Consider the following 25109-nt stretch of genomic DNA (forward strand, 5'->3'; position numbering starts at 1 on the left):
TTCTCTGCTTTCTCAGTCTGTTTCCTAGTGCCGGTTTGAAGTTCCTGCAGTTTTCACTGTAAAACCGAGTTGGAGCTAGTACCTCCCCATATATATGTATGGAGTGGAGTTTGCAACTGAAAAGAAACTTTGTGTTCCCAACAAGCTAGGTGAAGGACGGCTTTCACACACAATTATCTCTCAGAACTGAGCAAGTGGAGAGACGTTCGTTCATCTAGCACCAAGGGAACGGGTTGCAGGAGGCACTTTTTCTCTGCTTTCTCAGTCTGTGTCCTAGTGCCAGTTTGAAGTTCCTGCAGTTTTCACTGTAAAACCGAGTTGGAGCTAGTACCTCCCCATATATATGTATGGAATGGAGTTTGCAACTGAAAAGAAACTTTGTGTTCCCAACAAGCTAGGTGAAGGACAGCTTTCACACACACATATCTCTCAGAACTGAGCAAGTGGAGAGACGTTCGTTCATCTAGCACCAAGGGAACGGTTTGCAGGAGACACTTTTTCTCTGCTTTCCCAGTCTGTTTCCTAGTGCCGGTTTGAAGTTCCTGCAGTTTTCACTGTAAAACAGAGTTGGAACTAGTACTTTCCGATATATATGTATGGAGTGGAATTTGCAACTGAAAAGAATCTTTGTGTTCCCAACAAGCTAGGTGAAGGACGGCTTTCACACACACTTATCTCTCAGAACTGAGCAGGTACAGAGACGTTCGTTCATCTAGCACCAAGGGAAGGGTTTGCAGGAGAAACTTTTTCTCTGCATTCTCAGTCTGTTTCCTAGTGCCATTTTGAAGTTCCTGTAGTTTTCACTGAAAACGGAGTTGGAACTAGTACCAGCCCTTATATATGTATGGAGTAGAGTTTGCATCTGAAAAGAAACTTTGTGTTCCCAACAAGCTAGGTGAAGGACGGCTTTCACACACACTTATCTCTCAGAACTGAGCAAGTGGAGAGACGTTCGTTCATCTATCACCAAGGGAACGGGTTGCAGGAGACACTTTTTCTCTGTTTCTCACTCTGTTTCCTAGTGCCGGTTTGAAGTTCCTGCAGTTTTCACTGTCAAACCGAGTTGGAGTTTGTACCTCCCCTTATATATGTATGGATTGGAGTTTGCAAGTGAAAAGAAACTTTGTGTTCCCAACAAGCTATTTGAAGTACGGCTTTCACACACACTTATCTCTCAGAACTGAGCAAGTGGAGAGACTTTCGTTCATCTAGCATCAAGGGAACGGGTTGCAGGAGACACTTTTTCTCTGCTTTCTCAGTCTGTATCCTAGTGCCAGTTTGAAGTTCCTGCAGTTTTCACTGTAAAACCGAGTTGGACCAATACCTCCCCATATATATGTATGGAGGGAGTTTGCAACTGAAAAGAAACTTTGTGTTCCCAACAAGCTAAGTGAAGGACGGCTTTCACACACTCTTATCTCTCAGAACTGAGCAAGTGGAGAGACGTTCGTTCATCTAGCACCAAGGGAACGGGTTGCAGGAGACACTTTTGCTCTGCATTCTCAGTCTGTTACCTAGTGCCGGTTTGAAGTTCCTGCAGTTTTCACTGTCAAACCGAGTTGGAGCTTGTACCTCCCCATATATATGTATGGAATGGAGTTTGCAACTGAAAAGAAACTTTGTGTTCCCATCAAGCTAGTTGAAGGACGGCTTTCACACACACATATCTCTCAGAACTGAGCAACTGGAGAGACGTTCGTTCATCTAGCACCAAGGAACGGGTTGCAGGAGACACTTTTTCTCTGCTTTCTCAGTCTGTTTCCTAGTGCCGGTTTGAAGTTCCTGCAGTTTTCACTGTAAAACAGAGTTGGAACTAGTACCTCCCCTTATATATGTATGGAGTGGAGTTTGCATCTGAAAAGAAACTTTGAGTTCCCAACAAGCTAGGTGAAGGACGGCTTTCACACACACTTATCTCTCAGAACTGAGCAAGTGGAGAGACGTTCGTTCATCTAGCACCAAGGGAACGGTTTGCAGGAGGCACTTTTTCTCTGCTTTCTCAGTCTGTATCCTAGTGCCAGTTTGAAGTTCCTGCAGTTTTCACTGTAAAACCGAGTTGGAGCTAGTACCTCCCCATATATATGTATGGAGGGAGTTTGCAACTGAAAAGAAACTTTGTGTTCCCAAAAAGCTAGGTGAAGGACGGCTTTCACACACACATATCTCTCAGAACTGAGCAAGTGGAGAGACGTTCTTTCATCTAGCACCAAGGGAACGGTTTGCAGGAGACACTTTTTCTCTGCTTTCTCAGTCTGTTTCCTAGTGCCGGTTTGAAGTTCCTGCAGTTTTCACTGTAAAACAGAGTTGGAACTAGTACTTTCCGATATATATGTATGGAGTGGAATTTGCAAATGAAAAGAATCTTTGTGTTCCCAACAAGCTAGGTGAAGGACGGCTTTCACACACACTTATCTCTCAGAACTGAGCAGGTACAGAGACGTTCGTTCATCTAGCACCAATGGAACGGTTTTCAGGAGAAACTTTTTCTCTGCTTTCTCAGTCTGCTTCCTAGTGCCATTTTGAAGTTCCTGCAGTTTTCACTGTCAAACCGAGTTGGAGCTTGTACCTCCCCATATATATGTATGGAATGGAGTTTGCAACTTAAAAGAAACTTTGTGTTCCCAACAAGCTAGGTGAAGGTCGGCTTTCACCCACAATTATCTCTCAGAACTGAGCAGGTGGAGAGACGTTCGTTCATCTAGCACCAAGGGAACGGGTTGCAGGAGACACTTTTTCTCTGCTTTCTCAGTCTGTTTCCTAGTGCCGGTTTGAAGTTCCTGCAGTTTTCACTGTAAAACAGAGTTGGAACTAGTACCTCCCCTTATATATGTATGGAGTGGAGTTTGCATCTGAAAAGAAACTTTGTGTTCCCAACAAGCTAGGTGAAGGACGGCTTTCACACACTCTTATCTCTCAGAACTGAGCAAGTGGAGAGACGTTCGTTCATCTAGCACCAAGGGAACGGGTTGCAGGAGACACTTTTGCTCTGTTTTCTCAGTCTGTTTCCTAGTGCCGGTTTGAAGTTCCTGCAGTTTTCACTGTAAAACCGAGTTGGAGCTAGTACCTCCCCATATATATGTATGGAGTGGAGTTTGCAACTGAAAAGAAACTTTGTGTTCCCAACAAGCTAGGTGAAGGACGGCTTTCACACACACTTATCTTTCAGAACTGAGCAAGTGGAGAGACGTTCGTTCATCTAGCACCAAGGGAACGGTTTGCAGGAGGCACTTTTTCTCTGCTTTCTCAGTCTGTATCCTAGTGCCAGTTTGAAGTTCCTGCAGTTTTCACTGTAAAACCGAGTTGGAGCTAGTACCTCCCCATATATATGTATGGAGGGAGTTTGCAACTGAAAAGAAACTTTGTGTTCCCAACAAGCTAGGTGAAGGACGGCTTTCACACACTCTTATCTCTCAGAACTGAGCAAGTGGAGAGACGTTCGTTCATCTAGCACCAAGGGAACGGTTTGCAAGAGGCACTTTTCTCTGCTTTCTCTGTCTGTATCCTAGTGCCAGTTTGAAGTTCCTGCAGTTTTCACTGTAAAACCGAGTTGGAGCTAGTACCTCCCCATATATATGTATGGAGGGAGTTTGCAACTGAAAAGAAACTTTGTGTTCCCAACAAGCTAGGTGAAGGATGGCTTTCACACACACATATCTCTCAGAACTGAGCAAGTGGAGAGACGTTCGTTCATCTAGCACCAAGGGAACGGTTTGCAGGAGACACTTTTTCTCTGCTTTCTCAGTCTGTTTCCTAGTGCCGGTTTGAAGTTCCTGCAGTTTTCACTGTAAAACAGAGTTGGAACTAGTACTTTCCGATATATATGTATGGAGTGGAATTTGCAACTGAAAAGAATCTTTGTGTTCCCAACAAGCTAGGTGAAGGACGGCTTTCACACACACTTATCTCTCAGAACTGAGCAGGTACAGAGACGTTCGTTCATCTAGCACCAATGGAACGGTTTTCAGGAGAAACTTTTTCTCTGCTTTCTCAGTCTGTTTCCTAGTGCCGGTTTGAAGTTCCTGCAGTTTTCACTGTCAAACCGAGTTGGAGCTTGTACCTCCCCATATATATGTATGGAATGGAGTTTGCAACTGAAAAGAAACTTTGTGTTCCCAACAAGCTAGGTGAAGGTCGGCTTTCACACACACTTATCTCTCAGAACTGAGCAGGTGGAGAGACGTTCGTTCATCTAGCACCAAGGGAACGGGTTGCAGGAGACACTTTTTCTCTGCTTTCTCAGTCTGTTTCCTAGTGCCGGTTTGAAGTTCCTGCAGTTTTCACTGTAAAACAGAGTTGGAACTAGTACCTCCCCTTATATATGTATGGAGTGGAGTTTGCATCTGAAAAGAAACTTTGTGTTCCCAACAAGCTAGGTGAAGGACGGCTTTCACACACTCTTATCTCTCAGAACTGAGCAAGTGGTGAGACGTTCGTTCATCTAGCACCAAGGGAACGGGTTGCAGGAGACACTTTTGCTCTGCATTCTCAGTCTGTTACCTAGTGCCGGTTTGAAGTTCCTGCAGTTTTCACTGTCAAACCGAGTTGGAGCTTGTACCTCCCCATATATATGTTGGAATGGAGTTTGCAACTGAAAAGAAACTTTGTGTTCCCATCAAGCTAGTTGAAGGACGGCTTTCACACACACATATCTCTCAGAACTGAGCAAGTGGAGAGACGTTCGTTCATCTAGCACCAAGGGAACGGGTTGCAGGAGACACTTTTTCTCTGCTTTCTCAGTGTGTTTCCTAGTGCCGGTTTGAAGTTCTTGCAGTTTTCACTGTAAAACAGAGTTGGAACTAGTACTTTCCGATATATATGTATGGAGTGGAATTTGCAACTGAAAAGAATCTTTGTGTTCCCAACAAGCTAGGTGAAGGACGGCTTTCACACACACTTATCTCTCAGAACTGAGAAGGTACAGAGACGTTCGTTCATCTAGCACCAATGGAACGGTTTTCAGGAGAAACTTTTTCTCTGCTTTCTCAGTCTGTTTCCTAGTGCCGGTTTGAAGTTCCTGCAGTTTTCACTGTCAAACCGAGTTGGAGCTTGTACCTCCCCATATATATGTATGGAATGGAGTTTGCAACTGAAAAGAAACTTTGTGTTCCCAACAAGCTAGGTGAAGGTCGGCTTTCACACACACTTATCTCTCAGAACTGAGCAGGTGGAGAGACGTTCGTTCATCTAGCACCAAGGGAACGGGTTGCAGGAGACACTTTTTCTCTGCTTTCTCAGTCTGTTTCCTAGTGCCGGTTTGAAGTTCCTGCAGTTTTCACTGTAAAACTGAGTTGGAACTAGTACCTCCCCTTATATATGTATGGAGTGGAGTTTGCATCTGAAAAGAAACTTTGTGTTCCCAACAAGCTAGGTGAAGGACGGCTTTCACACACTCTTATCTCTCAGAACTGAGCAAGTGGAGAGACGTTCGTTCATCTAGCACCAAGGGAACGGGTTGCAGGAGACACTTTTGCTCTGCATTCTCAGTCTGTTACCTAGTGCCGGTTTGAAGTTCCTGCAGTTTTCACTGTCAAACCGAGTTGGAGCTTGTACCTCCCCATATATATGTTGGAATGGAGTTTGCAACTGAAAAGAAACTTTGTGTTCCCATCAAGCTAGTTGAAGGACGGCTTTCACACACACATATCTCTCAGAACTGAGCAAGTGGAGAGACGTTCGTTCATCTAGCACCAAGGGAACGGGTTGCAGGAGACACTTTTTCTCTGCTTTCTCAGTCTGTTTCCTAGTGCCGGTTTGAAGTTCCTGCAGTTTACACTGTAAAACAGAGTTGGAACTAGTACTTTCCTATATATATGTATGGAGTGGAATTTGCAACTGAAAAGAATCTTTGTGTTCCCAACAAGCTAGGTGAAGGACGGCTTTCACACACACTTATCTCTCAGAACTGAGCAGGTACAGAGACGTTCGTTCATCTAGCACCAATGGAACGGTTTTCAGGAGAAACTTTTTCTCTGCTTTCTCAGTCTGTTTCCTAGTGCCGGTTTGAAGTTCCTGCAGTTTTCACTGTCAAACCGAGTTGGAGCTTGTACCTCCCCATATATATGTATGGAATGGAGTTTGCAACTGAAAAGAAACTTTGTGTTCCCAACAAGCTAGGTGAAGGTCGGCTTTCACACACACTTATCTCTCAGAACTGAGCAGGTGGAGAGACGTTCGTTCATCTAGCACCAAGGGAACGGGTTGCAGGAGACACTTTTTCTCTGCTTTCTCAGTCTGTTTCCTAGTGCCGGTTTGAAGTTCCTGCAGTTTTCACTGTAAAACAGAGTTGGAACTAGTACCTCCCCTTATATATGTATGGAGTGGAGTTTGCATCTGAAAAGAAACTTTGTGTTCCCAACAAGCTAGGTGAAGGACGGCTTTCACACACTCTTATCTCTCAGAACTGAGCAAGTGGAGAGACGTTCGTTCATCTAGCACCAAGGGAACGGGTTGCAGGAGACACTTTTGCTCTGCATTCTCAGTCTGTTACCTAGTGCCGGTTTGAAGTTCCTGCAGTTTTCACTGTCAAACCGAGTTGGAGCTTGTACCTCCCCATATATATGTTGGAATGGAGTTTGCAACTGAAAAGAAACTTTGTGTTCCCATCAAGCTAGTTGAAGGACGGCTTTCACACACACATATCTCTCAGAACTGAGCAAGTGGAGAGACGTTCGTTCATCTAGCACCAAAGGAACGGGTTGCAGGAGACACTTTTTCTCTGCTTTCTCAGTCTGTTTCCTAGTGCCGGTTTGAAGTTCCTGCAGTTTTCACTGTAAAACCGAGTTGGAGCTAGTACCTCCCCATATATATGTATGGAGTGGAGTTTGCATCTGAAAAGAAACTTTGTGTTCCCAACAAGCTAGGTGAAGGACGGCTTTCACACACAATTATCTCTCAGAACTGAGAAAGTGGAGAGACGTTCGTTCATCTAGCACCAAGGGAACGGGTTGCAGGAGGCACTTTTTCTCTGCTTTCTCAGTCTGTGTCCTAGTGCCAGTTTGAAGTTCCTGCAGTTTTCACTGTAAAACCGAGTTGGAGCTAGTACCTCCCCATATATATGTATGGAGGGAGTTTGCAACTGAAAAGAAACTTAGTGTTCCCAACAAGCTAGGTGAAGGACAGCTTTCACACACACATATCTCTCAGAACTGAGCAAGTGGAGAGACGTTCGTTCATCTAGCACCAAGGGAACGGTTTGCAGGAGACACTTTTTCTCTGCTTTCCCAGTCTGTTTCCTAGTGCCGGTTTGAAGTTCCTGCAGTTTTCACTGTAAAACAGAGTTGGAACTAGTACTTTCCGATATATATGTATGGAGTGGAATTTGCAACTGAAAAGAATCTTTGTTTTCCCAACAAGCTAGGTGAAGGACGGCTTTCACACACACTTATCTCTCAGAACTGAGCAGGTACAGAGACGTTCGTTCATCTAGCACCAAGGGAACGGTTTGCAGGAGAAACTTTTTCTCTGCATTCTCAGTCTGTTTCCTAGTGCCATTTTGAAGTTCCTGTAGTTTTCACTGAAAACCGAGTTGGAACTAGTACCAGCCCTTATATATGTATGGAGTAGAGTTTGCATCTGAAAAGAAACTTTGTGTTCCCAACAAGCTAGGTGAAGGACGGCTTTCACACACACTTATCTCTCAGAACTGAGCAAGTGGAGAGACGTTCGTTCATCTATCACCAAGGGAACGGGTTGCAGGAGACACTTTTTCTCTGTTTCTCAGTGTGTTTCCTAGTGCCGGTTTGAAGTTCCTGCAGTTTTCACTGTCAAACCGAGTTGGAGTTTGTACCTCCCCTTATATATGTATGGATTGGAGTTTGCAAGTGAAAAGAAACTTTGTGTTCCCAACAAGCTATTTGAAGTACGGCTTTCACACACACTTATCTCTCAGAACTGAGCAAGTGGAGAGACTTTCGTTCATCTAGCATCAAGGGAACGGGTTGCAGGAGGCACTTTTTCTCTGCTTTCTCTGTCTGTTTCCAAGTGCCGGTTTGAAGTTCCTGCAGTTTTCACTGTAAAACCGACTTGGAGCTAGTACCTCCCCATATATATGTATGGAATGGAGTTTGCAACTGAAAACAAACTTTGTGTTCCCAACAAGCTAGGTGAAGGACGGCTTTCACACACACTTATCTCTCAGAACTGAGCAAGTGGAGAGACGTACGTTCATCTAGCACCAAGGGAACGGGTTGCAGGAGACACTTTTGCTCTGCTTTCTCAGTCTGTTTCCTAGTGCCGGTTTGAAGTTCCTGCAGTTTTCACTGTAAAACAGAGTTGGAACTAGTACCTCCCCTTATATATGTATGGAGTGGAGTTTGCATCTGAAAAGAAACTTTGTGTTCCCAACAAGCTAGGTGAAGGACGGCTTTCACACACTCTTATCTCTCAGAACTGAGGAAGTGGAGAGACGTTCGTTCATCTAGCACCAAGGGAACGGGTTGCAGGAGACACTTTTGCTCTGCATTCTCAGTCTGTTACCTAGTGCCGGTTTGAAGTTCCTGCAGTTTTCACTGTCAAACCGAGTTGGAGCTTGTACCTCCCCATATATATGTATGGAATGGAGTTTGCAACTGAAAAGAAACTTTGTGTTCCCATCAAGCTAGTTGAAGGACGGCTTTCACACACACATATCTCTCAGAACTGAGCAAGTGGAGAGACGTTCGTTCATCTAGCACCAAGGGAACGGGTTGCAGGAGACACTTTTTCTCTGCTTTCTCAGTCTGTTTCCTAGTGCCGGTTTGAAGTTCCTGCAGTTTTCACTGTAAAACCGAGTTGGAGCTAGTACCTCCCCATATATATGTATGGAGTGGAGTTTGCAACTGAAAAGAAACTTTGTGTTCCCATCAAGCTAGTTGAAGGACGGCTTTCACACACACATATCTCTCAGAACTGAGCAAGTGGAGAGACGTTCGTTCATCTAGCACCAAGGGAACGGGTTGCAGGAGACACTTTTTCTCTGCTTTCTCAGTCTGTTTCCTAGTGCCGGTTTGAAGTTCCTGCAGTTTTCACTGTAAAACAGAGTTGGAACTAGTACCTCCCCTTATATATGTATGGAGTGGAGTTTGCATCTGAAAAGAAACTTTGTGTTCCCAACAAGCTAGGTGAAGGACGGCTTTCACACACTCTTATCTCTCAGAACTGAGCAAGTGGAGAGACGTTCGTTCATCTAGCACCAAGGGAACGGGTTGCAGGAGACACTTTTGCTCTGCATTCTCAGTCTGTTACCTAGTGCCGGTTTGAAGTTCCTGCAGTTTTCACTGTCAAACCGAGTTGGAGCTTGTACCTCCCCATATATATGTTGGAATGGAGTTTGCAACTGAAAAGAAACTTTGTGTTCCCATCAAGCTAGTTGAAGGACGGCTTTCACACACACATATCTCTCAGAACTGAGCAAGTGGAGAGACGTTCGTTCATCTAGCACCAAGGGAACGGGTTGCAGGAGACAGTTTTTCTCTGCTTTCTCAGTCTGTTTCCTAGTGCCGGTTTGAAGTTCCTGCAGTTTTCACTGTAAAACCGAGTTGGAGCTAGTACCTCCCCATATATATGTATGGAGTGGAGTTTGCAACTGAAAAGAAACTTTGTGTTCCCAACAAGCTAGGTGAAGGACGGCTTTCACACACAATTATCTCTCAGAACTGAGAAAGTGGAGAGACGTTCGTTCATCTAGCACCAAGGGAACGGGTTGCAGGAGGCACTTTTTCTCTGCTTTCTCAGTCTGTATCCTAGTGCCAGTTTGAAGTTCCTGCAGTTTTCACTGTAAAACCGAGTTCGAGCTAGTACCTCCCCATATATATGTATGGAGGGAGTTTGCAACTGAAAAGAAACTTTGTGTTCCCAACAAGCTAGGTGAAGGACAGCTTTCACACACACATATCTCTCAGAACTGAGCAAGTGGAGAGACGTTCGTTCATCTAGCACCAAGGGAACGGTTTGCAGGAGACACTTTTTCTTTGCTTTCCCAGTCTGTTTCCTAGTGCCGGTTTGAAGTTCCTGCAGTTTTCACTGTAAAACAGAGTTGGAACTAGTACTTTCCGATATATATGTATGGAGTGGAATTTGCAACTGAAAAGAATCTTTGTTTTCCCAACAAGCTAGGTGAAGGACGGCTTTCACACACACTTATCTCTCAGAACTGAGCAGGTACAGAGACGTTCGTTCATCTAGCACCAAGGGAAGGGTTTGCAGGAGAAACTTTTTCTCTGCATTCTCAGTCTGTTTCCTAGTGCCATTTTGAAGTTCCTGTAGTTTTCACTGAAAACCGAGTTGGAACTAGTACCAGCCCTTATATATGTATGGAGTAGAGTTTGCATCTGAAAAGAAACTTTGTGTTCCCAACAAGCTAGGTGAAGGACGGCTTTCACACACACTTATCTCTCAGAACTGAGCAAGTGGAGAGACGTTCGTTCATCTATCACCAAGGGAACGGGTTGCAGGAGACACTTTTTCTCTGTTTCTCACTCTGTTTCCTAGTGCCGGTTTGAAGTTCCTGCAGTTTTCACTGTCAAACCGAGTTGGAGTTTGTACCTCCCCTTATATATGTATGGATTGGAGTTTGCAAGTGAAAAGAAACTTTGTGTTCCCAACAAGCTATTTGAAGTACGGCTTTCACACACACTTATCTCTCAGAACTGAGCAAGTGGAGAGACTTTCGTTCATCTAGCATCAAGGGAACGGGTTGCAGGAGACACTTTTTCTCTGCTTTCTCTGTCTGTTTCCAAGTGCCGGTTTGAAGTTCCTGCAGTTTTCACTGTAAAACCGACTTGGAGCTAGTACCTCCCCATATATATGTATGGAATGGAGTTTGCAACTGAAAACAAACTTTGTGTTCCCAACAAGCTAGGTGAAGGACGGCTTTCACACACACTTATCTCTCAGAACTGAGCAAGTGGAGAGACGTACGTTCATCTAGCACCAAGGGAACGGGTTGCAGGAGACACTTTTGCTCTGCTTTCTCAGTCTGTTTCCTAGTGCCGGTTTGAAGTTCCTGCAGTTTTCACTGTAAAACAGAGATGGAACTAGTACCTCCCCTTATATATGTATGGAGTGGAGTTTGCATCTGAAAAGAAACTTTGTGTTCCCAATAAGCTAGGTGAAGGACGGCTTTCACACACTCTTATCTCTCAGAACTGAGGAAGTGGAGAGACGTTCGTTCATCTAGCACCAAGGGAACGGGTTGCAGGAGACACTTTTGCTCTACATTCTCAGTCTGTTACCTAGTGCCGGTTTGAAGTTCCTGCAGTTTTCACTGTCAAACCGAGTTGGAGCTTGTACCTCCCCATATATATGTATGGAATGGAGTTTGCAACTGAAAAGAAACTTTGTGTTCCCATCAAGCTAGTTGAAGGACGGCTTTCACACACACATATCTCTCAGAACTGAGCAAGTGGAGAGACGTTCGTTCATCTAGCACCAAGGGAACGGGTTGCAGGAGACACTTTTTCTCTGCTTTCTCAGTCTGTTTCCTAGTGCCGGTTTGAAGTTCCTGCAGTTTTCACTGTAAAACCGAGTTGGAGCTAGTACCTCCCCATATATATGTATGGAGTGGAGTTTGAAACTGAAAAGAAACTTTGTGTTCCCAACAAGCTAGTTGAAGGACGGCTTTCACACACACTTATCTTTCAGAACTGAGCAAGTGGAGAGACGTTCGTTCATCTAGCACCAAGGGAACGGTTTGCAGGAGGCACTTTTTCTCTGCTTTCTCAGTCTGTATCCCAGTGCCAGTTTGAAGTTCCTGCAGTTTTCACTGTAAAACCGAGTTGGAGCTTGTACCTCCCCATATATATGTATGGAGGGAGTTTGCAACTGAAAAGAAACTTTGTGTTCCCAACAAGCTAAGTGAAGGACGGCTTTCACACACTCTTATCTCTCAGAACTGAGCAAGTGGAGAGACGTTCGTTCATCTAGCACCAAGGGCACGGGTTGCAGGAGACACTTTTGCTCTGCATTCTCAGTCTGTTACCTAGTGCCGGTTTGAAGTTCCTGCAGTTTTCACTGTCAAACCGAGTTGGAGCTTGTACCTCCCCATATATATGTATGGAATGGAGTTTGCAACTGAAAAGAAACTTTGTGTTCCCATCAAGCTAGTTGAAGGACGGCTTTCACACACACATATCTCTCAGAACTGAGCAAGTGGAGAGACGTTCGTTCATCTAGCACCAAGGAACGGGTTGCAGGAGACACTTTTTCTCTGCTTTCTCAGTCTGTTTCCTAGTGCCGGTTTGAAGTTCCTGCAGTTTTCACTGTAAAACAGAGTTGGAACTAGTACCTCCCCTTATATATGTATGGAGTGGAGTTTGCATCTGAAAAGAAACTTTGTGTTCCCAACAAGCTAGGTGAAGGACGGCTTTCACACACACTTATCTCTCAGAACTGAGCAAGTGGAGAGACGTTCGTTCATCTAGCTCCAAGGGAACGGTTTGCAGGAGGCACTTTTTCTCTGCTTTCTCAGTCTGTATCCTAGTGCCAGTTTGAAGTTCCTGCAGTTTTCACTGTAAAACCGAGTTGGAGCTAGTACCTCCCCATATATATGTATGGAGGGAGTTTGCAACTGAAAAGAAACTATGTGTTCCCAACAAGCTAGGTGAAGGACGGCTTTCACACACACATATCTCTCAGAACTTAGCAAGTGGAGAGACGTTCGTTCATCTAGCACCAAGGGAACGGTTTGCAGGAGACACTTTTTCTCTGCTTTCTCAGTCTGTTTCCTAGTGCCGGTTTGAAGTTCCTGCAGTTTTCACTGTAAAACAGTGTTGGAACTAGTACTTTCCGATATATATGTATGGAGTGGAATTTGCAACTGAAAAGAATCTTTGTGTTCCCAACAAGCTAGGTGAAGGACGGCTTTCACACACACTTATCTCTCAGAACTGAGCAGGTACAGAGACGTTCGTTCATCTAGCACCAAGGGAACGGGTTGCAGGAGACACTTTTGCTCTGCATTCTTAGTCTGTTACCTAGTGCCGGTTTGAAGTTCCTGCAGTTTTCACTGTAAAACCGAGTTGGAGCTAGTACCTCCCCATATATATGTATGGAGTGGAGTTTGCAACTGAAAAGAAAGTTTGTGTTCCCAACAAGCTAGGTGAAGGACGGCTTTCACACTCAATTATCTCTCAGAACTGAGCAAGTGGAGAGAGGTTCGTTCATCTAGCACCAAGGGAACGGGTTGCCGGAGACACTTTTTCTCTGCTTTCTCAGTCTGTTTCCTAGTGCCGGTTTGAAGTTCCTGCAGTTTTCACTGTAAAACCTAGTTGGAGCTAGTACCTCCCCATATATATGTATGGAGTGGAGTTTGCAACTGAAAAGAAACTTTGTGTTCCCAACAAGCTAGGTGAAGGACGGCTTTCACACACACTTATCTCTCAGAACTGAGCAAGTGGAGAGACGTTCGTTCATCTAGCACCAAGGGAACGGGTTGCAGGAGGCACTTTTGATCTGCTTTCTCAGTCTGTTTCCTAGTGCCGGTTTGAAGTTCCTGCAGTTTTCACTGTCAAAACGAGTTGGAGCCTGTATCTCCCCATATATATGTATGGAATGGATTTTGCAACTGAAAAGAAACTTTGTGTTCCCAACAAGCTAGGTGAAGGGGCGGCTTTCACACAGACATATCTCTCAGAACTGAGCAAGTGGAGAGACGTTCGTTCATCTAGCACCAAGGGAACGGTTTGCAGGAGACACTTTTTCTCTGCTTTCTCAGTCTGTTTCCTAGTGCCGCTTTGAAGTTCCTGCAGTTTTCACTGTAAAACAGAGTTGGAGCTAGTACCTCCCCATATATATGTATGGAGTGGAGTTTGCAACTGAAAAGAAACTTTGTGTTCCCAACAAGCTAGGTGAAGGACGGCTTTCACACACACATATCCCTCAGAACTGAGCAAGTGGAGAGACGTTCGTTCATTTAGCACCAAGGGAACGGTTTGCAGGAGACACTTTTTCTCTGCTTTCTCAATCTGTTTCCCAGTGCCAGTTTGAAGTTCCTGCAGTTTTCACTGTAAAAAAGAGTTGGAACTACTACTTCCCCTTCTATATGTATGGAGTGGAGTTTGCAACTTAAAAGAAACTTTGTGTTCCCAACAAGCTAGGTGATGTACGGCTTTCACACACACTTATCTCTCAGAACTGAGCAGGTGGAGAGACGTTCGTTCATCTAGCACCAAGGGAACGGGTTGCAGGAGACACTTTTTCTCTGCTTTCTCAGTCTGTTTCCTAGTGCCAGTTTGAAGTTCCTGCAGTTTTCACTGTCAAAACGAGTTGGAGCTTGTACCTCCCCATATATATGTATGGAATGGAGTTTGCAACTGAAAAGAAACTTTGTGTTCCCAACAAGCTAGTTGAAGGACGGCTTTCACACACACTTATCTCTCAGAACTTAGAAAGTGGAGAGACGTTCGTTCTTCTAGCACCAAGGGAACGGGTTGCAGGAGACACATTTTCTCTGCTTTCTCAGTCTGTTTCCTAGTGCCGGTTTGAAGTTCCTGCAGTTTTCACTGTCAAACCGAGTTCGAGCTTGCACCTCCCCATATATATGTATGGAATGGAGTTTGCAACTGAAAAGAAACTTTGTGTTCCCAACAAGCTAGGTGAACGACGGCTTTCAAACACACTTATCTCTTAGAACTGAGCAAGTGGAGAGACATTCGTTCATCTAGCACCGAGGGAACGGGTTGCAGTAGAAAATTTTTCTCTACTTTCTCAGTCTGTTTCCTAGTGCCGGTTTGAAATTCCTGCAGTTTTCACTGTAAAACCGAGTTGGAACTAGTACCTCCCCGTATATATGTATGGAATGGAGTTTGCAACTGAAAAGAAACTTTGTGTTCCCAACAAGCTAGGTGAAGGACGGCTTTCACACACACTTATCTCTCAGAACTGAGCAAGTGGAGAGACGTTCGTTCATCTAGCACCAAGGGAACGGGTTGCAGGAGACACTTTTTCTCTGCTTTCTCAGTCTGTTTCCTACTGCCGGTTTGAAGTTCCTGCAGTTTTCACTGTAAAACCGAGTTGGAGCTACTACCTCCCCATATATATGTATGGAATGGAGTTTGCAACTGAAAAGAAACTTTGTGTTCCCAACAAGCTAGGTGAAGGACGGCTTTCACACACACTTATCTCTCAGAACTGAGCAGGTGGAGAGACGTTCGTTCATCTAGCACCAAGGGAACGGGTTGCAGGAGACACTTTTTCTCTGCTTTCTCAGTCTGTTTCCTAGTGCCAGTTTGAAGTTCCTGCAGTTTTCACTGTCAAAACGAGTTGGAGCTTGTACCTCCCCATATATATGTATGGAATGGAGTTTGCAACTGAAAAGAAACTTTGTGTTCCCAACAAGCTAGTTGAAGGACGGCTGTCACACACACTTATCTCTCAGAACTTAGAAAGTGGAGAGACGTTCGTTCTTCTAGCACCAAGGGAACGGGTTGCAGGAGACACATTTTCTCTGCTTTCTCAGTCTGTTTCCTAGTGCCGGTTTGAAGTTCCTGCAGTTTTCACTGTAAAACACAGTTGGAACTAGTACTTTCCGATATATATGTATGGAGTGGAATTTGCAACTGAAAAGAATCTTTGTGTTCCCAACAAGCTAGGTGAAGGACGGCTTTCACACACACTTATCTCTCAGAACTGAGCAGGTACAGAGACGTTCGTTCATCTAGCACCAAGGGAACGGGTTGCAGGAGAAACTGTTTCTCTGCTTTCTCAGTCTGTTTCCAAGTGCCGCTTTGAAGTTTCTGCAGTTTTCACTGTAAAACCGAGTTGGAGCTAGTACCTCCCCATATATATTTAAGGAATGGAGTTTGCAACTGAAAAGAAACTTGTGTTCCCAACAAGCTAGGTGAAGGACGGCTTTCACACACACTTATCTCTTAGAACTGAGCAAGTGGAGAGACATTCGTTCATCTAGCACCAAGGGAACGGGTGGCAGGAGACACTTTTTCTCTGCTTTCTCAGTCTGTTTCCTAGTGCCGGTTTGAAGTTCCTGCAGTTTTCACTGTAAAACCGAGTTGGAGCTTGTACCTCCCCATATATATGTATGGAATGGAGTTTGCAACTTAAAAGAATCTGTGTGTTCCCAACAAGCTAGATGAAGGACGGCTTTCACACACACTTATTTCTCAGAACTGAGAAATTGGAGAGACGTTCGTTCACCTAGCACCAAGGGAACGGGTTGCAGGAGACACATTTTCTCGGCTTTCTCAGTCTTTTTCCTCGTGCCGGTTTGAATTTCCTGCAGTTTTCACTGTAAAACAAGTTGGAGCTAGTACCTCCCCATATATATGTATGGAATTGAGTTTGCTTCTGAAAAGAAACTTTGTGTTCATAACAAGCTAAGTGAAGGACGGCTTTCACACACACTTATCTCTCAGAACTGGGCAAGTGTCGAGACGTTCGTTCATCTAGCACCAAGGGAGCGGGTGGCAGGAGACACTTTTTCTCTGCTTTCTCAGTCTGTTTCCTAGTGCCAGTTTGAAGTTCCTGCAGTTTTCACTGTAAAACCGAGTTGGAGCTTGTACCTCCCCATATATATATATGGAATGGAGTTTGCAACTGAAAAGAAACTTTGTGTTCCCAACAAGCTAGGTGAAGGACGGCTTTCACACACAAATATCTCTCAGAACTGAGCAAGTGGAGAGACGTTCGTTCATCTAGCACCAAGGGAACGGGTTGCAGGAGACACTTTTTCTCTGCTTTCTCAGTCTGTTTCCTAGTGCCGGTTTGAAGTTCCTGCAGTATTCACTGTAAAACACAGTTGGAACTAGTACTTTCCGATATATATGTATGGAGTGGAATTTGCAACTGAAAAGAATCTTTGTGTTCCCAACAAGCTAGGTGAAGGACGGCTTTCACACACACTTATCTCTCAGAACTGAGCAGGTACAGAGACGTTCGTTCATCTATCACCAAGGGAAAAGTTTGCAGGGGACACTTTTTTTTGCTTTCTCTGTCTGTTTCCTAGTGCCGGTTTGATGTTCCTGCAGTTTTCACTGTAAAACCGAGTTGGAACTTGTACCTCCCCTTATATATGTATGGAGTGGAGTTTGCAAGTGAAAACAAACTTTGTGTTCCCAACAAGCTATTTGAAGTACGGCTTTCACACACACTTATCTCTCAGAACTGAGCAGGTACAGAGACGTTCGTTCATCTATCACCAAGGGAAAAGTTTGCAGGGGACACTTTTTTCTGCTTTCTCTGTCTGTTTCCTAGTGCCGGTTTGAAGTTCCTGCAGTTTTCACTGTAAAACCGACTTGGAGCTAGTACCTCCCCATATATATGTATGGAATGGAGTTTGCAACTGAAAAGAAAGTTTGTGTTCCCAACAAGCTAGGTGAAGGACGGCTTTCACACTCAATTATCTCTCAGAACTGAGCAAGTTGAGAGAGGTTCTTTCATCTAGCACCAAGGGAACGGGTTGCCGGAGACACTTTTTCTCTGCTTTCTCAGTGTGTTTCCTAGTGCCGGTTTGAAGTTCCTGCAGTTTTCACTGTAAAACCTAGTTGGAGCTAGTACCTCCCCATATATATGTATGGAATGGAGTTTGCAACTGAAAAGAAACTTTGTGTTCCCAACAAGCTAGATGAAGGACGGCTTTCACACACACTTATCTCTCAGAACTGAGCAGGTGGAGAAACGTTCGTCCATCTAGCACCAAGGGAACGGGTTGCAGGAGACACTTTTGATCTGCTTTTCAGTCTGTTTCCTAGTGCCGGTTTGAAGTTCCTGCAGTTTTCACTGTCAAACCGAGTTGGAGCCTGTATCTCCCCATATATATGTATGGAATGGATTTTGCAACTGAAAAGAAACTTTGTGTTCCCAACAAGCTAGGTGAAGGACGGCTTTCACACAGACATATCTCTCAGAACTGAGCAAGTGGAGAGACGTTCGTTCATCTAGCACCAAGGGAACGGTTTGCAGGAGACACTTTTTCTCTGCTTTCTCAGTCTGTTTCCTAGTGCCGCTTTGAAGTTCCTGCAGTTTTCACTGTAAAACCGAGTTGGAGCTAGTACCTCCCCATATATATGTATGGAGTGGAGTTTGCAACTGAAAAGAAACTTTGTGTTCCCAACAAGCTAGGTGAAGGACGGCTTTCACACACACATATCCCTCAGAACTGAGCAAGTGGAGAGACGTTCGTTCATTTAGCACCAAGGGAACGGTTTGCAGGAGACACTTTTTCTCTGCTTTCTCAGTCTGTTTCCCAGTGCCAGTTTGAATTTCCTGCAGTTTTCACTGTAAAACAGAGTTGGAACTACTACTTCCCCTTCTATATGTATGGAGTGGAGTTTGCAACTTAAAAGAAACTTTGTGTTCCCAACAAGCTAGGTGAAGGACGGCTTTCACACAAACTTATCTCTCAGAACTGAGCAGGTGGAGAGACGTTGGTTCATCTAGCACCAAGGGAACGGGTTGCAGGAGACACTTTTTCTCTGCTTTCTCAGTCTGTTTCCTAGTGCCAGTTTGAAGTTCCTGCAGTTTTCACTGTCAAAACGAGTTGGAGCTTGTACCTCCCCATATATGTGTATGGAATGGAGTTTGCAACTGAAAAGAAACTTTGTGTTCCCAACAAGCTAGTTGAAGGATGGCTTTCACACACACTTATCTCTCAGAACTTAGAAAGTGGAGAGACGTTCGTTCTTCTAGCACCAAGGGAACGGGTTGCAGGAGACACATTTTCTCTGCTTTCTCAGTCTGTTTCCTAGTGCCGGTTTGAAGTTCCTGCAGTTTTCACTGTAAAACACAGTTGGAACTAGTACTTTCCGATATATATGTATGGAGTGGAATTTGCAACTGAAAAGAATCTTTGTGTTCCCAACAAGCTAGGTGAAGGACGGCTTTCACACACACTTATCTCTCAGAACTGAGCCGGTACAGAGACGTTCGTTCATCCAGCACCAAGGGAACGGGTTGCAGGAGAAACTGTTTCTCTGCTTTCTCAGACTGTTTCCAAGTGCCGGTTTGAAGTTCCTGCAGTTTTCACTGTAAAACCGAGTTGGAGCTAGTACCTCCCCATATATATTTAAGGAATGGAGTTTGCACCTGAAAAGAAACTTTGTGTTCCCAACAAGCTAGGTGAAGAACGGCTTTCACACACACTTATCTCTCAGAACTGAGCAAGTGGAGAGACGTTCGTTCATCTAGCATCAAGGGAATGGGTTGCAGGAGACACTTTTTCTCTGCTTTCTCAGTCTGTATCCTAGTGCCGGTTGGAAGTTCCTGCAGTTTTCACTGTCAAACCGAGTTCGAGCTTGCAAATCCCCATATATATGTATGGAATGGAGTTTGCAACTGAAAAGAAACTTTGTGTTCCCAACAAGCTAGGTGAACGACGGCTTTCAAACATACTTATCTCTTAGAACTGACCAAGTGGAAAGACATTCGTTCATCTAGCACCGAGGGAACGGGTTGCAGAAGACACTTTTTCTCTGCTTTCTCAGTCTGTTTCCTAGTGCCGGTTTGAAGTTCCTGCTGTTTTCACTGTAAACCCGAGTTGGAGCTAGTACCACCCTATATATATGTATGGAATGGAGTTTGCAACTGAAAAGAAACTTTGTTTTCCCAACAATCTAGGTGAAGGACGGCTTTCACACACACTTATCTCTCAGAACTGGGCAAGTGTCGAGACGTTCGTTCATCTAGCACAAAGGGAGCGGGTGGCAGGAGACACTTTTTCTCTGCTTTCTCAGTCTGTTTCCTAGTGCCAGTTTGAAGTTCCTGCAGTTTTCACTGTAAAACCGAGTTGGAGCTTGTACCTCCCCATATATATATATGGAATGGAGTTTGCAACTGAAAAGAAAGTTTGTGTTCCCAAAAAGCTAGGTGAAGGACGGCTTTCACACACAAATATCTCTCAGAACTGAGCAAGTGGAGAGACGTTCGTTCATCTAGCACCAAGGGAACGGGTTGCAGGAGACACTTTTTCTCTGCTTTCTCAGTCTGTTTCCTAGTGCCGGTTTGAAGTTCCTGCAGTATTCACTGTAAAACACAGTTGGAACTAGTACTTTCCGATATATATGTATGGAGTGGAATTTGCAACTGAAAAGAATCTTTGTGTTCCCAACAAGCTAGGTGAAGGACGGCTTTCACACACACTTATCTCTCAGAACTGAGCAGGTACAGAGACGTTCGTTCATCTATCACCAAGGGAAAAGTTTGCCGGGGACACTTTTTTCTGCTTTCTCAGTCTGTTTCCTAGTGCCGGTTTGATGTTCCTGCAGTTTTCACTGTAAAATCGAGTTGGAACTTGTACCTACCCTTATATATGTATGGAGTGGAGTTTGCAAGTGAAAAGAAACTTTGTGTTCCCAACAAGCTATTTGAAGTACGGCTTTCACACACACTTATCTCTCAGAACTGAGCAGGTGGAGAGACGTTCGTTCATCTAGCACCAAGGGAACGGGTTGCAGGAGACACTTTTTCTCTGCTTTCTCAGTCTGTTTCCTAGTGCCAGTTTGAAGTTCCTGCAGTTTTCACTGTCAAAACGAGTTGGAGCTTGTACCTCCCCATATATATGTATGGAATGGAGTTTGCAACTGAAAAGAAACTTTGTGTTCCCAACAAGCTAGTTGAAGGACGGCTGTCACACACACTTATCTCTCAGAACTTAGAAAGTGGAGAGACTTTCGTTCTTCTAGTACCAAGGGAACGGGTTGCAGGAGACACATTTTCTCTGCTTTCTCAGTCTGTTTCCTAGTGCCGGTTTGAAGTTCCTGCAGTTTTCACTGTAAAACACAGTTGGAACTAGTACTTTCCGATATATATGTATGGAGTGGAATTTGCAACTGAAAAGAATCTTTGTGTTCCCAACAAGCTAGGTGAAGGACGGCTTTCACACACACTTATCTCTCAGAACTGAGCCGGTACAGAGACGTTCGTTCATCTAGCACCAAGGGAACGGGTTGCAGGAGAAACTGTTTCTCTGCTTTCTCAGTCTGTTTCCAAGTGCCGGTTTGAAGTTCCTGCAGTTTTCACTGTAAAACCGAGTTGGAGCTAGTACCTCCCCATATATATTTAAGGAATGGAGTTTGCACCTGAAAAGAAACTTTGTGTTCCCAACAAGCTAGGTGAAGGGCGGCTTTCACACACACTTATCTCTCAGAACTGAGCAAGTGGAGAGACGTTCGTTCATCTAGCATCAAGGGAATGGGTTGCAGGAGACACTTTTTCTCTGCTTTCTCAGTCTGTATCCTAGTGCCGGTTGGAAGTTCCTGCAGTTTTCACTGTCAAACCGAGTTCGAGCTTGCACCTCCCCATATATATGTATGGAATGGAGTTTGCAACTGAAAAGAAACTTTGTGTTCCCAACAAGCTAGGTGAACGGCGGCTTTCAAACATACTTATCTCTTAGAACTGACCAAGTGGAGAGACATTCGTTCATCTAGCACCGAGGGAACGGGTTGCAGAAGACACTTTTTCTCTGCTTTCTCAGTCTGTTTCCTAGTGCCGGGTTGAAGTTCCTGCTGTTTTCACTGTAAAACCGAGTTGGAGCTAGTACCACCCTATATATATGTATGGAATGGAGTTTGCAACTGAAAAGAAACTTTGTTTTCCCAACAATCTAGGTGAAGGACGGCTTTCACACACACTTATCTCTCAGAACTTGGCAAGTGTCGAGACGTTCGTTCATCTAGCACCAAGGGAGCGGGTGGCAGGAGACAATTTTTCTCTGCTTTCTCAGTCTGTTTCCTACTGCCAGTTTGAAGTTCCTGCAGTTTTCACTGTAAAACCGAGTTGGAGCTTGTACCTCCCCATATATATATATGGAATGGAGTTTGCAATTGAAAAGAAACTTTGTGTTCCCAACAAGCTAGGTGAAGGACGGCTTTCACACACAAATATCTCTCAGAACTGAGCAAGTGGAGAGACGTTCGTTCATCTAGCACCAAGGGAACGGGTTGCAGGAGACACTTTTTCTCTGCTTTCTCAGTCTGTTTCCTAGTGCCGGTTTGAAGTTCCTGCAGTATTCACTGTAAAACACAGTTGGAACTAGTACTTTCCGATATATATGTATGGAGTGGAATTTGCAACTGAAAAGAATCTTTGTGTTCCCAACAAGCTAGGTGAAGGACGGCTTTCACACACCCTTATCTCTCAGAACTGAGCAGGTACAGAGACGTTCGTTCATCTATCACCAAGGGAAAAGTTTGCAGGGGACACTTTTTTCTGCTTTCTCTGTCTGTTTCCTAGTGCCGGTTTGATGTTCCTGCAGTTTTCACTGTAAAACCGAGTTGGAACTTGTACCTCCCCTTATATATGTATGGAGTGGAGTTTGCAAGTGAAAAGAAACTTTGTGTTCCCAACAAGCTATTTGAAGTACGGCTTTCACACACACTTATCTCTCAGAACTCAGCAAATGGAGAGACGATCGTTCATCTAGCATCAAGGGAACGGGTTGCAGGGACACTTTTTCTCTGCTTTCTCAGTCTGTTTCCTAGTGCCGGTTTGAAGTTCCTGCAGTTTTCACTGTAAAACCGACTTGGAGCTAGTACCTCCCCATATATATGTATGGAATGGAGTTTGCAACTGAAAACAAACTTTGTGTTCCCAACAAGCTAGGTGAATTACGGCTTTCACACACAATTATCTCTCAGAACTGAGCAAGTGGAGAGACGTTCGTTCATCTAGCACCAAGGGAACGGGTTGCAGGGACACATTTTCTCTGCTTTCTCAGTCTGTTTCCTAGTGCCGGTTTGAAGTTCCTGCAGTTTTCACTGTAAAACCGAGTTGGAGCTAGTACCTCCCCATATATAAGTATGGAATGGAGTTTGCAACTGAAAAGAAACTTTGTGTTCCCAACAAGCTAGGTGAAGGACGGCTTTCACACACAAATATCTCTCAGAACTGAGCAAGTGGAGAGACGTTCGTTCATCTAGCACCAAGGGAACGGGTTGAAGGAGACACTTTTTCTCTGCTTTCTCAGTCTGTTTCCTAGTGCCGGGTTGAAGTTCCTGCAGTTTTCACTGTAAAACAGAGTTGGAACTAGTACTTTCCGATATATATGTATGGAGTGGAATTTGCAACTGAAAAGAATCTTTGTGTTCCCAACAAGCTAGGTGAAGGACGGCTTTCACACAGACATATCTCTCAGAACTGAGCAAGTGGAGAGACGTTCGTTCATCTAGCACCAAGGGAACGGTTTGCAGGAGACACTTTTTCTCTGCTTTCTCAGTCTGTTTCCTAGTGCCGCTTTGAAGTTCCTGCAGTTTTCACTGTAAAACCGAGTTGGAGCTAGTACCTCCCCATATATATGTATGGAGTGGAGTTTGCAACTGAAAAGAAACTTTGTGTTCCCAACAAGCTAGGTGAAGGACGGCTTTCACACACACATATCCCTCAGAACTGAGCAAGTGGAGAGACGTTCGTTCATTTAGCACCAAGGGAACGGTTTGCAGGAGACACTTTTTCTCTGCTTTCTCAGTCTGTTTCCCAGTGCCAGTTTGAAGTTCTTGCAGTTTTCACTGTAAAAAAGAGTTGGAACTACTACTTCCCCTTCTATATGTATGGAGTGGAGTTTGCAACTTAAAAGAAACTTTGTGTTCCCAACAAGCTAGGTGAAGGACGGCTTTCACACACACTTGTCTCTCAGAACTGAGCAAGTGGAGAGACGTTCGTTCATCTAGCACCAAGGGAACGGTTTGCAGGAGACACTTTTTCTCTGCTTTCTCAGTCTGTTTCCTACTGCCGGTTTGAAGTTCCTGCAGTTTTCACTGTAAAACCGAGTTGGAGCTAGTACCTCCCCATATATATGTATGGAATGGAGTTTGCAACTGAAAAGAAACTTTGTGTTTCCAACAAGCTAGGTGAAGGACGGCTTTCACACACACTTATCTCTCAGAACTGAGCAGGTGGAGAGAGGTTCGTTCATCTAGCACCAAGGGAACGGGTTGCAGGAGACACTTTTGATCTGCTTTCTCAGTCTGTTTCCTAGTGCCGGTTTGAAGTTCCTGCAGTTTTCACTGTCAAACCGAGTTCGAGCTTGCACCTCCCCATATATATGTATGGAATGGAGTTTGCAACTGAAAAGAAACTTTGTGTTCCCAACAAGCTAGGTGAACGACGGCTTTCAAACATACTTATCTCTTAGAACTGACCAAGTGGAGAGACATTCGTTCATCTAGCACCGAGGGAACAGGTTGCAGAAGACACTTTTTCTCTGCTTTCTCAGTCTGTTTCCTAGTGCCTGTTTGAAGTTCCTGCTGTTTTAACTGTAAAACCGAGTTGGAGCTAGTACCACCCTATATATACGTATGGAATGGAGTTTGCAACTGAAAAGAAACTTTGTTTTACCAACAATCTAGGTGAAGGACGGCTTTCACACACACTTATCTCTCAGAACTGTGCAAGTGTCGAGACGTTCGTTCATCTAGCACCAAGGGAGCGGGTGGCAGGAGACACTTTTTCTCTGCTTTCTCAGTCTGTTTCCTAGTGCCAGTTTGAAGTTCCTGCAGTTTTCACTGTAAAACCGAGTTGGAGCTTGTACCTCCCCATATATATATATGGAATGGAGTTTGCAACTGAAAAGAAACTTTGTGTTCCCAACAAGCTAGGTGAAGGACGGCTTTCACACACAAATATCTCTCAGAACTGAGCAAGTGGAGAGACGTTCGTTCATCTAGCACCAAGGGAACGGGTTGCAGGAGACACTTTTTCTCTGCTTTCTCAGTCTGTTTCCTAGTGCCGGTTTGAAGTTCCTGCAGTATTCACTGTAAAACACATTTGGAACTAGTACTTTCCGATATATATGTATGGAGTGGAATTTGCAACTGAAAAGAATCTTTGTGTTCCCAACAAGCTAGGTGAAGGACGGCTTTCACACACACTTATCTCTCAGAACTGAGCAGGTACAGAGACGTTCGTTCATCTATCACCAAGGGAAAAGTTTGCAGGGGACACTTTTTTCTGCTTTCTCAGTCTGTTTCCTAGTGCCGGTTTGATGTTCCTGCAGTTTTCACTGTAAAACCGAGTTGGAACTTGTACCTACCCTTATATATGTATGGAGTGGAGTTTGCAAGTGAAAAGAAACTTTGTGTTCCCAACAAGCTATTTGAAGTACGGCTTTCACACACACTTATCTCTCAGAACTGAGCAGGTGGAGAGACGTTCGTTCATCTAGCACCAAGGGAACGGGTTGCAGG

This window comes from Camelus bactrianus, chromosome 3, assembly GCF_048773025.1.
Source record: "Camelus bactrianus isolate YW-2024 breed Bactrian camel chromosome 3, ASM4877302v1, whole genome shotgun sequence".
NCBI lineage: Eukaryota > Metazoa > Chordata > Mammalia > Artiodactyla > Camelidae > Camelus > Camelus bactrianus.